The sequence below is a fragment of the Hyalella azteca genome, unplaced genomic scaffold, assembly GCF_000764305.2.
Source record: "Hyalella azteca isolate HAZT.00-mixed unplaced genomic scaffold, Hazt_2.0.2 contig16724, whole genome shotgun sequence".
Lineage (NCBI taxonomy): Eukaryota > Metazoa > Arthropoda > Malacostraca > Amphipoda > Hyalellidae > Hyalella > Hyalella azteca.
In genome coordinates this window covers 4,387-19,056 of record NW_025946533.1, presented here as the reverse complement: position 1 = coordinate 19,056, position 14,670 = coordinate 4,387, and the positions used below count along the sequence as shown (strand labels likewise).

Here is a 14,670-nt window from a genome sequence, read left to right as displayed (position 1 = left end):
GGTAAAGCGGTGCTTGGCGGACTTTCCAAATAATTGTTCACTAGTCGATCTCCTTCATTGACGTGACTGTGGTTTCGTGTTTTCTGGAGTTCATTAAAGACATTAAAGAACGAATCAGCATTCTCCTCGTCATCGCTGCTATACTGCTGGTAGCTTGCACGGAACAAGAACAAGTGGTAACTGGTAACAGCTTAACAAGTAACAACTAACATGTTGACACTATAGTAACAGGCTGAGGTTGACAACATTACACCGAAATCTTTCGTACAGTTTTATTCTGTAATTTATATTATGTATGTTATAGTATGCTGGTTTTAAATAATATTTAAAACTATTAAGTAAAATCTAAAGGCTTTATCTATAAATGTAGCGGTAGCGCTGTAGCGGTAAAACCTCGTATCGCTACTTAAATATGTAGCGGGCGGTACCGCTACAATTGCTTAAATGTAGCGCCGCTACCGCTACCGCTACTGAAAATGTAGCGGCCGCTAGTAGCGGAAGCTATACATGTAGCGCTCTACTGCCCACCTCTGCACTCATTGTTGTGGGCCGTGATTTTCTTTGAAATTACGTCTTGGATTCGATGATTTGCTTACAAGTCTTTGATGTTAATATTTTTTATCTCCTTAATTCATAGCCCGACAATTTGTCTGTGCACAAACATGTTCTTTGCGTACAGCCAACATATATTCAATGATGATGTATACCCTTTTCCATCTTCAGTTCACTCGTAAATACCGTCAACGAACAATGAACGATTTCCTTATACGACAGCCCGGAGGTCACAGCGAATAAAAGATAAAAGGAAATCATTGTTCAGTTACTTGATCGTTTTCTTGATGATCTTTTATTCGTCACTATTACTGATTTGCTCAGTTAATTAAGATGGGCTAAACATTTCCAACTATGCATTGTAAAAATATTTTCTTATGTTAAGTAAAATATTTCATTATTCTATACCTAATTATTGTCAAAGTATATTCAAAACTTACATTCAGTATGATTCAAATTGTTGAATTCTAGCAGAAACCCACAATATGGTGCATCATCAGAATTCACTTTCAGGCTTTGCGGAAAGTGAAGATGGCGCTTGTATGTTGACTTCTAAGTATCAAACAATCATATTGCCATCAAAAACTAAAAAATATTGTCTTTTTAAGAAAATTTTAGGTTATCTCTTCGAAATGAATTAACGACACTGCCTTATGTTACAACATCCATTGCCATGACACCAACTGACACCATCGACGCATAGCACCATTAACATGTGGCATCACAGAATCTTCACAGCTTGCTGGGGCATGAACCCACAACTCGCTCCGCCAGTCTTGGAGTGCTAGACCACTTAGGAGCTGCATGGCTTGAATTTTCATCAAAATATCTTCTAAAAATTTCATCTATTTCCCCTTCTGTGGGCTGCGTGTTAAAGTTGACCAATAAACCAAATTAATTTATTACGTGAAAGTATTCACTAATATTCCTTACTCTGTGAATTTAAAAGTTTTCCGTATATTAAGACAATAAAATTTCACTAGAAAGGTTACTTAAAATTAGTAACAGATTAAATTACAAATTTTTCGAGGTTTATACATTCATGTGTGTATATGGACCACAAATTTACAAACCTAAACTAACGAGTGACTACGACATCTAATATTCGTCTTGGAATTAGATGAGAATTCGCCAAAACGAAAACATCAGAATTTAACCATATGAATATTTCATTTTTGACTTCAAAGAACATCATGTTGCTGTCTCGAAAAGTCGTGAAGGAAGTATTCAGAGCGTTCATTCAGAGCGTTATGAAATGATAGAGATATAGTATTTTAAAAAAATTTACCGTATAGAATTCATACGCGTTTTTAGATGGCATCGGAATAAATTGAATGGGAAATAGCAGTACTCCTAAGCCACGATGGGCCTGGCTATGAGTTCCTTCATGATCTCGTTGGTGCCCGCATAGATGGTCTGTACCCTCACGTCGACGTAGCTGCTTGAGATGGGATACTCCAACATGTACCCCTACCCTCCGTGCAACTGCAGGCAGTCGTACGCCACCTTGTTGGCCAGGTCAGACGCCCTGTAACGAGACACGAAAGTTTTGGTAAAGTGTTTCCTATGGTGAAAGTAGTTGAATGATACAGCATGGCTCTTTCCGATAATGAAATACAATGGAAAAGTAAGTCAATGTATCTATATTTTATGATAGATGAAAGTTAATTGAGCTGCAAGAAAGCAAGCCGCAGTAATTGCGGCGCTCCAATAGGAGAGGACCTCAACAACGGGAACGGCAAGAACGTAACTGCAACAGGAAGGAACGATAATAAATATTGCGGAAACAACATCAGTGGGAAAACGACAAATGCATGAGCACCAAAACAAAGAGGTGCAGAAACCTCATAAAAAAGTGGAGTATCCCTCTACTAGGGTTTAGGTTTACAATGTGGCAACACTAATTATAGAGACAAATCAATGATATATCTCTGTGTACAATTCTGTTTAGATTTGAATAAACCTATATCTTTTACGGATGTCTCTCCTTGTCACGCTGTTTGTTACGTGCTCGAGTCCAAGAGTATACATGAAAAAGACATCGTTTTTGGACAAGTACTATACAGAAAATAATAAACGAAGAAACTCTGAACCAGGTAAAATTACGGTACCTACATAAAATCAGAATAATGGGGTCAGAAGAGAAATGTGAGAATTATCGGATATTTTCTGGCCGTACCTCAGCTCAGAGAGTATGGTTTTCTCTTCCGCAACTGCATTAATTTCGAATCGATCGAAGTGTATCCAACAATACACAATTTTTTAAACATTTTGCCTCGTCACAATTTCCTAGCTACAGACCATTACCAGTTAAACGGTAAAAAAATACTTTGGGCAAGTTGTTTTCGTGTAACTCTGCTTATATTAAACTGAATTTAGTCTAGAACACACTTCTATTTGCATTGGTCCGTGAAGTGCATTGTCACACCATGCAGCAAAGAGCTTGTCTAATGCTGTGTCCACCAGACATGCTTGGATCATTGCGTCAACAATCTATACTCTGGTATTCGTTTGAACTGTGGACACTTTCACCCTTCAGACGACATAACTTTACAAGGATATGGGATCGGGAACTCAGTATTGCTCAACGCACTTTGCGCCGCAATGTAAATAAGTGTGGGAGTGGTAAATTAGATAGAAGTCGGTTCAAAATTTACTGAGTTGTGCGTTATTCAGTCTGGTGACAAGTATCGATTAGGTACGTGTGAGCAGCTTTAGTAAAATTGCATTAATCACAGCTCTGTTGAACTGACCGAGAATCATTTAAATATATATTCAATGAAATAAATATTACTTAAAGGAAAGCATGAACAACACAAACCCGAGTGAGTGGGTGCTATTGAGCAGCTGTCGTATCATAGACTGTTACTTAGACTATAGAGTATTATGAGATTCAAGACTCGGCAACATATCGTTGGTAGTTGTCTTCCACCAAAGACAACGCCGAAACTCCGAGGAAAATTTGACTTCCAACAACTTCAACAGTTACACAGGAAGCAGATACCAGGTATTTCTGTAGTGACAGCCATTTGCCTACTAAATCGTTTTAATCGTCAATGACATAATAACATCTCTCATAAAAATAGCCTGGAAAAACATTTCACCAAAAATTATCTCCTTCAAGAGTCATCACAAGAAGGAACAATGTTCAGGAAAATCACAAACAAGTTGGAGCCCCAATAAAGGGTCACAAAAAATCTGCACTACTCACCAGTATTTCTGCATAGCAGCAGTGTATTGATCGAGTCTTTTATTGGTGTGCAAATCTATCAATTGATCAGTGAAGGCACGAGCTACGCAAATGCTCGTCTTAAGTTCAGCCATCTTGTGTTGGATCACTTGCATCTTCGTCAGACTCTTGCCAAATGCTTTGCGATCTCTGATGAAATTACGCGTGTCTTCGAACATCACTTCGCAATATGCCATGGAGAAGATGCCCGCACAAAGTCGTTCCTGCATGTGACAGCTCCTGCATGAGCTGGGGGAAGCCCTTGTTGAGTTCAGTCCCCAGGAGCGCCTCCTTCGGAAGCCTCACGTCATCGAAGAATAGCTCGGAGGTGTCTTGTGCCTTAAGCCCAAGTTTTTGCAACTTTTTGCCTTTATAGAATCCTTTGGTGTCAGCGTCAACGAGGAATAAAGACAGACCATGAGCGCGAGACTTGGCATCCGGGTCCGTCACCGCGACGACGAGCACGACGTCACAAAGAGCCCGTTGGTGATGTACGTCTTGGACCCGTTCAGTATCCAGTCATCGCCATCACGAACGGCCCGTGTTTTGATCCCTTGCACGTCACTGAGAAGTAAAGCACGTAAATTCAGCAATCTCAGGGTAAGTTAACTGGTAAATTAAAATTAGTTATTTATTAAGTTATGTTATCATTATCAGTCACAGAATGCATGATTGATTGAAAGGTAGATAGGAAAAAGTGTGTCGGACAGGAAATCTGTTTGCGAAGCGAGATACACCACCACACCCATTAACCCTCTACTGCCGTATGTCACTGTAGGGATTTTAGCTGAATAATTCTGGAGTACTTCGGGAAGCAGAGTGTTAAGAACAATAGTACCCAATGTGTGAAAGGTAGAATTAGGCTAAGAAGTTGACGATCCTGTAGCAGCGTACGAATTCAGGGCAAACTTGTTTTGGGATAAAAGCAAGGACTAGTTTCTGAATTCAGACAACTGCAGAGGTATGCGTAATATTCTAGAGTTGTGGAGATATTCTACTGTCATTAAACTAATTATTGCATGTGTCAATGTTGTATATATTATCCGTTTGCTGCTACTATGTGAGATAGCTATTAGGGAAGTCATCCGACTGATAGAAAATTTGATTTTGTTCGCGTAAGGAGAAGTCACGCAGGATAGAAGTCCACAAGAAGCCGTGATATCTGAAGATTCGGTGTTCGTGCATACGGAACTCTATTGCTGTGTTGTTTGGAACTATTTTCTATGCTAAGCTCTAAGCAAGTGAAGGAAGACACAGTTCTGTGCCATGGAAACTATGCTCTAAACCTATGTTCTATTTAACTTTGTTCAAATGTTCGGAATTTAAGTGTTAATTTTTCGTTCAATTAAAGTGATTGTGTTAATTGGGAGATCTTTATTGAACCTCGGCACGATAGATCATTACAGTTACTCTCCGGTAACATAACTTTTAACAGTAATTTAATGTAAAATATTGAGTGTAGCGTACAAACCTGAGGTCGTTTGTACGCTACAGAAAACATTTTAAAGTTGTTATACGTGGCGGCAACCATCAGTGCAAGTCATTTTGCGCTCACCAGAACGTATCCTTTTTGGAAGGTAGGCTTGCTCCAGTTACTCATGTCAGGCGGTAGAGGGTTAAGCAGCAGGCAACCACTACTATATCGACATTGATCTCTGCTGGTCAATGAGGCTATGGGGAGCCTACATGTAAAGAGAAACTGCTCAATATGTTGATAACAAACATTGAAATGGTAACTGACCTGACGACTTCTGTCAGTAACTGACCTCCTGATATATGACGGTTACTGACTGGCCGGCACCTAGCGGTAACAGACCTCTCATTACAAGACGGTAACTGACTGACTGACAGCAGAAGTAACCAACCAGCTATCATTGTACGGTAATAGACCTACCGGCACCGCAATGTTAGGTACCAACTGGCATTGGACGGCAACTGACCTGCCGGCGCCAGGCTCGGTCATAGCTAAGGCTGAGATCTTGTTACCGGCCACCATATCCGGTAAGTACCGGGAGATCTGCTCCGGTGTTCCGTACCGCGTTATGTATGGCATGACTATATGGCTGTGCAGAAAAAATCCCGGGCCTGGAGACTGTGCGTACGCCCTGTGCGTGAAGAGTGCGTCGTAAGTGGCCAGGATATAACAAGTGGAGAGAACGTCATAACTGATAAGGGACGACGAGATAACTGATAATGGAGGAAAACGTAATAAGTGACGTAAGTGAACATGATAAATTTCACAAAAAATAAAGGGTACGCAATAACTGGCGAGCGAGTCTATGCAGTCCACTTCAGGTAACGCGGATAGTAACTGTATGGTCAAATACATGTGTAAAATTGTGTATCAGTTAATATTTTAATTACAAGATCAATATGAACATGCCAGTTATCAGCAGGTCAATTTCATCAGTCGTAGAACCTGAAAAATTACATTATTTTTTCCTATTTAGTCAATTCTTGATCGAATTAAACTAATCGAAGAACTTTATTATTCATAAGCAATCGCGAATTTGACTAGAAGAGAACTTGATTCGTTGAGAAATGTAATTGAATTTAAACGTTAACTAGTTAAAAATTTACTTTGGCTTTAAAAATTGGTTAAGTGTATTCAACTATTTTTACAATTAAATTGGAGTGTAATAAATACAATAAAAAGTGAGGACCGTGGTGACTGAACTGTTCCTCAATGAAAATAGAAGCGTCGAGGAAGTCTCCTCCATTGCCTCCTTCCTCGAGGGGAAAGTTGATCCCCAGGAAGCCCAACTCGCCCGCCCTCCTCCACACCTCCCGCGACACCTGCCCGTCCGCCTCCCACCTGCGGGGGAACAACACGGACCTAAACTCTGGGAACAACACGGACGTAAACTCTGGGAACAACACGGACGTAAACTCTGGAAACAACACGGACGTAAACTCTGGGAACAACGGGGACGTACACTCTGGGAACAACGGGGACGTAAACTCTGGAAACAACACGGACGTAAACTCTGGGAACAACACGGACGAAAACTTCGGGTTTTGAACTCCGGTGACGGAAACTTTGAGGCGTGAACTACTGGGACGTTGTTGGGAACGCCTTTCAATAACAATTTCATCGATAGTTAGATTACGTGTTTTTTATTTTGTTTTTGAGTGAACTATTGCGTGACCTCGTGTAGACCCGCCCTGTACCTTGTCATTGCTACGTGATCCACCACAGAGGTTAGTGCTTGTATTGTTTATCTTCCGTGTTGATGTAGTGGTGGCCTTTCTGGTTATATTGAGTATTATTTATGTTACTTTATAATTTATGTGTGCCATATTGATTTGTTAGTTTTGCGTTAATTCAAGTCCCTTATTTGTTTTTATTCGTGCATTTTAAACGGAGCTCCGAACCTGGGTCATGATTACAAATTAAAAGGCAAGGGCTAGAATGACACACGATTTTTATTTTTTATTTTGTTTTCTTGTATTTTTAACACGTTTTTCTTTACTCAGCTTCGCGTTTGTTTGTTTGTTTGTTGTTAACATTAACAACGAAAATTAGCCCACTTCCGATTGCTCTACAGATCTGAAATTCGGCATGAAGGCTATTTTCGCCTAATAATTTCAGATACAATCATAAAAACAAGCAATTATAGACCTAAATTAGCTTAATTGAGTAAGGTATATATATATATAGTATGACGAGCGGGCGCTGACGTTATAGATCGACGAGCAGGCGCTGACGCTGCGTATCATCGATAAGTACGTCAAGTCATAATCGTTTTTCTTGTGGACTAAAAAGTAGAAATAAAATACTTAAAAAAAAACTTTTTAAAACCCACGTTTTTCTTATGGACTAAAAAGGAGAAAATAAATTATGGCTCGCCCCAAAAAACGTGGGTCGGGCTGTACGTTCACCATCAAATTTCGAAAATTCATGTGCTGTGTGCTTTTCGCTTTAATCATAAATCTGCCCGACACACGTTTTTTGGGGCGAGCCATAATTTATTTTCTCCTTTTTAGTCCTTTTTTAAGTATTTTATTCTTTCATTTATTATTATAGTTCTTTATTATCATTTTTAATCATCCTTTGTTTACGATCATTGGCCAAGTGTTCGGTGTCAGAGAATGCTTATTTAATGACTAGTCCCTAACATAATGGTGCCGTGACCAGGATTCGAACCTGGGTTATTGACCTGGAATTAGTCCCTAACAACGTAAACTTTGAGTCGTGAACTACGGGGACGTAAACTTTTAATCGTGAACTTCTGTGACGTAAACTCTGGGATACCTGTGGTCACTAGCGAAGATTGGGGCTCCTATGTTGAACATTAGAAGTTGTCAGCTTACTGGGCATGGTAGGTTGTCTCTGCCAAACATTTCTTTCTTTATTCACACAGGAGCACATAAAAAATACATAACCAGAGAACGTCGAATATTTTTGGATAAGTAGTAAGCAATTGCATCTTGTTTCAGCCTGTCTTCCAGCTGGCGCGTTAGGGTACGCACACAGTGGAAGCAGGTTTTCCCGCGCTGGCAACCTGCTCCAACCTGCCACAAGAATGAACTTAGTATAATAATGTAACTGTTCACAGTGAAAACCTGTACGAATAGGCTTCTGTATTCTATGGTTTCAGGCGCCAGCCTGAGCAGGTAACCAGCACGCTGGCAACCTGCTTTCACTGTGTGCGTACCCTTAACAACGAACTACTGACGCCCGCGGCGCCTAGGCAGCATGTTAACAGACTACAAATGATCTTTGCGGCATTCAAAATAGTCAATTATACCTAACCTAGTGTGAACAATGCAATATACATCAGAGTGGTGCAAATAATTGCCCGCTGACGACTTCACTTTGGTGGGTCTAAGACTGCGCATGGCAGACTAATCACTCACTGCGCCTTATGGGGCTTAACTTCCTCGGTGAAGAATCGGCGCGCAGTCTGTCTTAGGAGGTCGTGATCAGAGTTTAACAAAGGCCGCGTACCAATGTCCAGCATGGTGTCCGCTTGCGACGTCGGCAACCGCTGCCTGGTGGGCATTGAAAAATAACAAAAAGTTTATATGGATCGGAATCTCCGTGAATATAGTGACCTAGTGATTTGATATGCTTGAAGGGTCATCAGTGGACGTCGGCAACCGCTGCCTGGTGGGCATTGAAAAATAATCACTAACTTCACACAGCAGTCCACTTCAATTAACCCTCACTAACTTCACACAGCAGTCCACTTCAATTAACCCTCACTAACTTCACACAGCAGTCTACTACAAGTAACCCTACCTATACGCACGTAGCAGTCCACTATAAGCGTTAATATCAGCGTTCTTCTCTAGAAGAAACTCAATTATTCTTAAATCTTCTATTCGAGCAGCATAATGCAAAGGTGTTCACTTTGCATACTGCCTTTACCACTTACTGGAATGACAAACAAGTAGAGGTAAATTCTAATAATTTCAGACATAATACTTACTTATAAAAAACTTTATTTTACGCTGATATTCCAGCGTTTTTCGGCTGTATTTTGTTAGAGTATTATTCGCAAAACTATCTCCCTTGCAGGTTTTATTAAACAAAAATAGCTTATGCTACAAAAAATGAGAGTCAGTTATCAAATGGAATATAGTGACTCTACCAATATGCCCGTAGCAGTCCACTACAAGTAACCCTACCAATACGCACGTAGCAGTCCACAAGTAACCCTACTGATAAATACAAATTACCACAACTTCACGCAGCAGTCCACTAGACATTATGCAACCAAACTCCTCTTTATTGTAAAGCAGTGGACACAGACTGCCAGGCCTCGCCGCGCATAATGGTCGCTCCGTAACACAGCCCACCCAGAAATAAAAAGATAAACAAATAATCTAATCAGAGATAATTAAAGCCTTGAGTGGATCTTGAGTCACAGACATGTGGAACAGCCTCCCTGATAGCGCCGTTGACGCTCCGAGCATGAACGCCTTCGATGACTAGACGAAGCAATGCAGGAGCATATGTTCAGTCTTAAAATGCTTAGCACCTTACATGCCTTGCAATAAGTCCAGCAGCAGTCATGAAAGGCCTAGCACCTTACGAGCCTTGCAATAAGTCCAGCAGCTATCTCAATCAATCGTCAGTTATGGAAAGATCGGGTTCCAAAGCCCGGATCGCTTGTGAATTAAGTCCGAAATGTACTGAATCTGAAACAGGCCATGGGCATGTTTCTTCAGTGCCGACACTTCTATTACACTCTTATGTTAATTTGATGTTTCACCAACCCTTATGTTAATCCTGGTCGAACAAAACAAAAATCGAACTTTCAAAAGGAATTCGATCGAACCTTGACATAAGATCAGTCCGATTTAGAGCTCTGCTGATTGTGTCCTGTTCTACAAAAATCCAAGATTCTTCCAGGTCGCTATTAATTTCATCACGAGCAACAATCAGGTTCTTCTGTACCTTTCTGCTAATCCACCTTGCATTACCGTCCGTTAGTTTCTTTGGACGACCAGGTCTTGGAAGGTTAGCAACAGCATGCTAGGATGATATCATCAGGATGCTTGCTTCCTGAAGATATTTACAACTGTACTCAATGATAGATCAGGCTCCTTGGATATTATTCGATACTCCTTCCGTTTCTTGTGACAATCTATGATCTTTTTGACGCAAATCTGTCGCCAATTATCGAGTTATAGTCATTTAAAATTAGATTTTACAGATGAAGCTGAATAATATCTTCACAGGAACACAAAATCTCGTAAACCATAGCAAACTGCTCTGATTGGCCAATTAGATAACGTTATGAGGTTAGTGGAACGTCTGATGTGAAAAGCGAATTTTGAGTACAAGTTATTTTTGTTTATTTTTGAACGTGTACCCAATACTTTTGCGTGGGTTAATTTTTCTATATGTTGAATAAAATCTAAACAATGCATACTTTTCAATGTCCTTTCTATATGATGTTTCTAGCACCATTAGCAATATACTGACCAAATATTATAAGAAATCTCGCACTTTAACTTGAGATATGAAGAAAATTGCAATGTATCCAATACTTTTGCGAGTCACTGTGCAATGAAATTCGTATTCCATTCAAGTTATACCGTATAACGTCAATATATGCACAGGAGAAATATGACATTCATAACAGAAACGATAGTTCGTAATCTAGACTAGGTGTTACCGGGAGCATAACTTAACTGAGTGTACGATGATTGCATTATCTAGCACAAAAATTAAAAAAAAATCCAAGCCCACAGTTAAAACAGTCTATGCATCAACATGAATGAATGAGCTCCCGAAGAAGATCTACAATATGTACGGAATTGCGAATATACTTTTGGCTTATAAGTAGAAAAAACTTGGCTTATGAAAAAACTTGTCATACCGGCCGTCGCACACTACGAGAAATTAATTCTTTTTACGGTGATTTTCCTAACACAAGAAAATTAAAAATTTGACTGAAGCCAAAAATGTCTCCGTATAATTACCACGCGAGCAAATACATCGCTTAGAAATGACTATAATCCGAGGACACAAATACAGAATGTGGCGGCATCCAAAAAATGTGTGATGTCCAATACATTCGAACACGCTAGTAGCAACTTTTTTAAAACTTATGTAGCCACACCAACACTATATTGATGAGAGCATATTCCATTCTTAACTTCGTATAATTGAATAAGCAAATACCTTTCCTAATACTGCTGATACTTCGTATTCAATTTCTGAGTATCTCCGCATTGAGCAATAAAAACAGCACCTAGCTATAGGTCCTAGATTGTTAGGTATCCTCCCGTATCAAATTCATCAGTGTAAATTCATAATTTTTACCTATAAAATTCACTTTAAAATGTACTAACTCGAAAGTGGAAAACTTTTCGACCTCTATCATGTAGGTTGTCGTCACTTAGTACAAAAACTACATTGTGCACAAGCACAGCCCAACTTGCTGAATGCTAAGGACCAGCAGTGAGCGCATCAAAAGCAGCGACTTAAATACGGGCTGGAGCGACTGCATGCAGGCTCGCTTGCTTGACGATTTGGGGTCGAGATGCCAACCGCAGATCTTGTTGCAAGACTTGGAATTGAGGGGTTGGTAGGAGTTGCGCGATTTGTGGTTGGCTTAGTTGCGTCCTTCCTACTTCAGCGCTGCCCCGACCAGCCAATTGCTCCTGCACAATATACAAATTTATACAATAAATGCTATAAATCGCAGAATGTAAATCAGTTTCATTTTTGTTCTCGATCACATCGAATCACAGCATGGAGCCTCAGCAACATTGAGTCTCGGCAAACATTGAGTTTCGGCAAACATGGAGTCTCGGCAAACATGGAGTCTCGGCAAACATTGAGTCTCGGCAAACATGAAGCCTCGGCAAACATGGAGTCTCGGCAAACACTGAGTCTCGGCCAACACTGAGTCTCGGCACACACTGAGTCTCGGCAAACACTGAGTCTCAGCAAACATAGAATCTCAGCAAACATGGAGTCCCTTCTTCTGTCGCACAGACGCAAAATGCATTCGGGTTACAATTAATGAAGTTAAGGGATATTTCATGTGAATTTTAATGGAATTATGGTAATTTTTCATGCAATTTCTTTTCTGTGTGACAAGCTCGCATGTAGCGCTAAGAGCATGAAAATAAATCCAAGCGTCAACATAGCTTCAGTCATCGTCACTGCTACTAGATCGATACACCGAAAATCTTGAGCAAGCCCTAGAAAGCGAGCGCCATCACAATAAATTACTTCGAGAAAAATTAGTAAGTATAATATATGGACTGCTCGTGGTGGCTCGTAGCAAAGGCTAACGAGGAACTATGTTTCAAGTAAAAATTTTTAGTGCTTTGCGTTTTTAGCGCATTTTCTCATTTATTGGAAAAAATGCACTAATGTGCTCGCCATGTCCGTCTGTCTGTCCGTCCGTCCGTGACCTCAAGTTTTCGTCGACGTGAAAATGCGCTCTATGTCACTCACTGCAGTGAGTACTGAGTTATATTTTTTTAATTTAAGCCGCGCCCATGACTGCCTCTTGGCCGGCAGAGTGAACATATACATCGTTGAGTGACCAGGGCGTCGTGGTGAGCTGGACACGGGTGCCTCGACCTGTACTTGAGAAATCCCCGAGTATATTTTTAAAATATGAACTTCTCTAGAAATTTGGCGATCATGTCTCGTAGGTATATCGCCATTTACCCTTTACCTATTTACCTCTTCAATTTACCTAGTACCTAATCCGATCATCAAATTAAATTTCGGTTTTATCATGATAATATATTTGCTACTCGTTTTTCTCACTCCTCACATTCTATTATCAGATCGAGTTCTCAAAAAACTTGCCTGTCATTAGCACAATGGTTACTTAGTTGTCTCTAACACCTAGGTCGCTCTAGGTGTTGCCAACTGTCTTAAAATGTTCCATTCACGAGCTTATTGATCAGTCCTGGTTTTTCAGCGTTTAGTTTTGATTAACACGTCATAATTCATAATTTTGATTAATACTTCATAATTCATCTCCATCTTGCTTCTCTCACGCAATCCGTCTGAGAAACTCATACTGCCTGAGCCCTGAAATGATGTCCAGTCTTAGGCACTTTAATCGTTATGTACTTACAAACCTAAACTTCAATGAGCGACTCTTTCGGGTAAAAATTTGATTAAAGCAGACGTGTCCAAGTATCCACCTGGAAGCGAAAAACGCTATCATCTACAAAATGCCCTTTAATTTGTTGTAGATCAAGTAAGGACACTAAAATAATCCCATTTTCAAGGTCAGCTTGTGAGAGATCAACACTGCGCAGTGTACAGCTACGCACCTGTTTTGCTATCTCTCTCGATGAATTTCAAGCTAAAATCTGAAATTTTCGAGCAAAAATACCATAAAAATCAATCCTTTGCAGCTAAAAAGTTCATTTGCCTCCATTTTCCCCGCTGAAGCGAATTTTTTATCTGAATGCGTTGAAAAGCCGCTAGATTTATCGTGTAATTGGCATTTCTTGTGGTGATAACGGGTGTTGGACTGGCATTTTGCATTTCATTACGAAGTCTCAACGACCGGACAACAACAACGCATATTCTAGTACGTTAATATAATCAACAAGCATTAAGAAGAAACAGTACTTCAACTAGACGTCACTTGTAGTCAATATAATCCGCGCTCCTTCGTCACATCACGAGATAAGAGAGCTGATCTTTTAAGGCAAAGATGCATTTCCTTTATACAGTGAAGTAGTCGTAAAACTAATAGAGAATAAGTGCTTACTGCGCAATTGGTTGATGAAGTTTGTGTAATATTATATGCTGATGACGTGCGTTCAAAATGTGGGATTAGTGTGAGAACAGAAGCTGCGCTTTAGGCAGAACCGCTCGCAACTTCAACATGGCTGGCTTCGGAGGAATCCTCTCTACGAGCTTCGTGACATTTTTGTTTGCAATCCAAGGTGAGAAATAAAAGTTTTTTGTCTAACAAGAAGGATACGTTCAAGTAGATTAACTGACAACATGAAAAAATGCAAATTGTATTATTATGCAAGGAAATCTCTTCGTCCGCACGGGGATGCAGTACTTGAGAAGGCAGCAGACACGGTCAGGCCTTGATATCGACAGAAACGACTTTTTGACCAGAGTGTATTGTTGAAATTTAGCTTTGTGTATGAAGTTGAATGCCAACCGAGAAAGTTTCATGTACAGTATACATTATAAAAGGAATGCTGTTTTCACTTTAAGGACATGTTCATAATTTCCCCTGACATCTATACTTATATATATTTGACCAGGAGACTGCTCTCCATGGATGACACTTGTTGCCCGATCTTCATAAGTGCTGCAAGTTCTACAAGTACGCCAAAGACACTATCTGTACACCTGACCCTTCTTTCGACTGCGATGAGACGACACCCACGACATGAGCCCAAGACAGCCAAACTTCTAGTGCTTCAGC

At 40.2% G+C, this 14,670-nt stretch overlaps 1 pseudogene; it reads right to left on the bottom strand.

Moving 5' to 3' along the window:
* Positions 1 to 1,905: 1,905 nt before the first annotated feature.
* On the bottom strand, positions 1,906 to 8,787 carry LOC108669682 (annotated as a pseudogene).
* Positions 8,788 to 14,670: the final 5,883 nt, after the last annotated feature.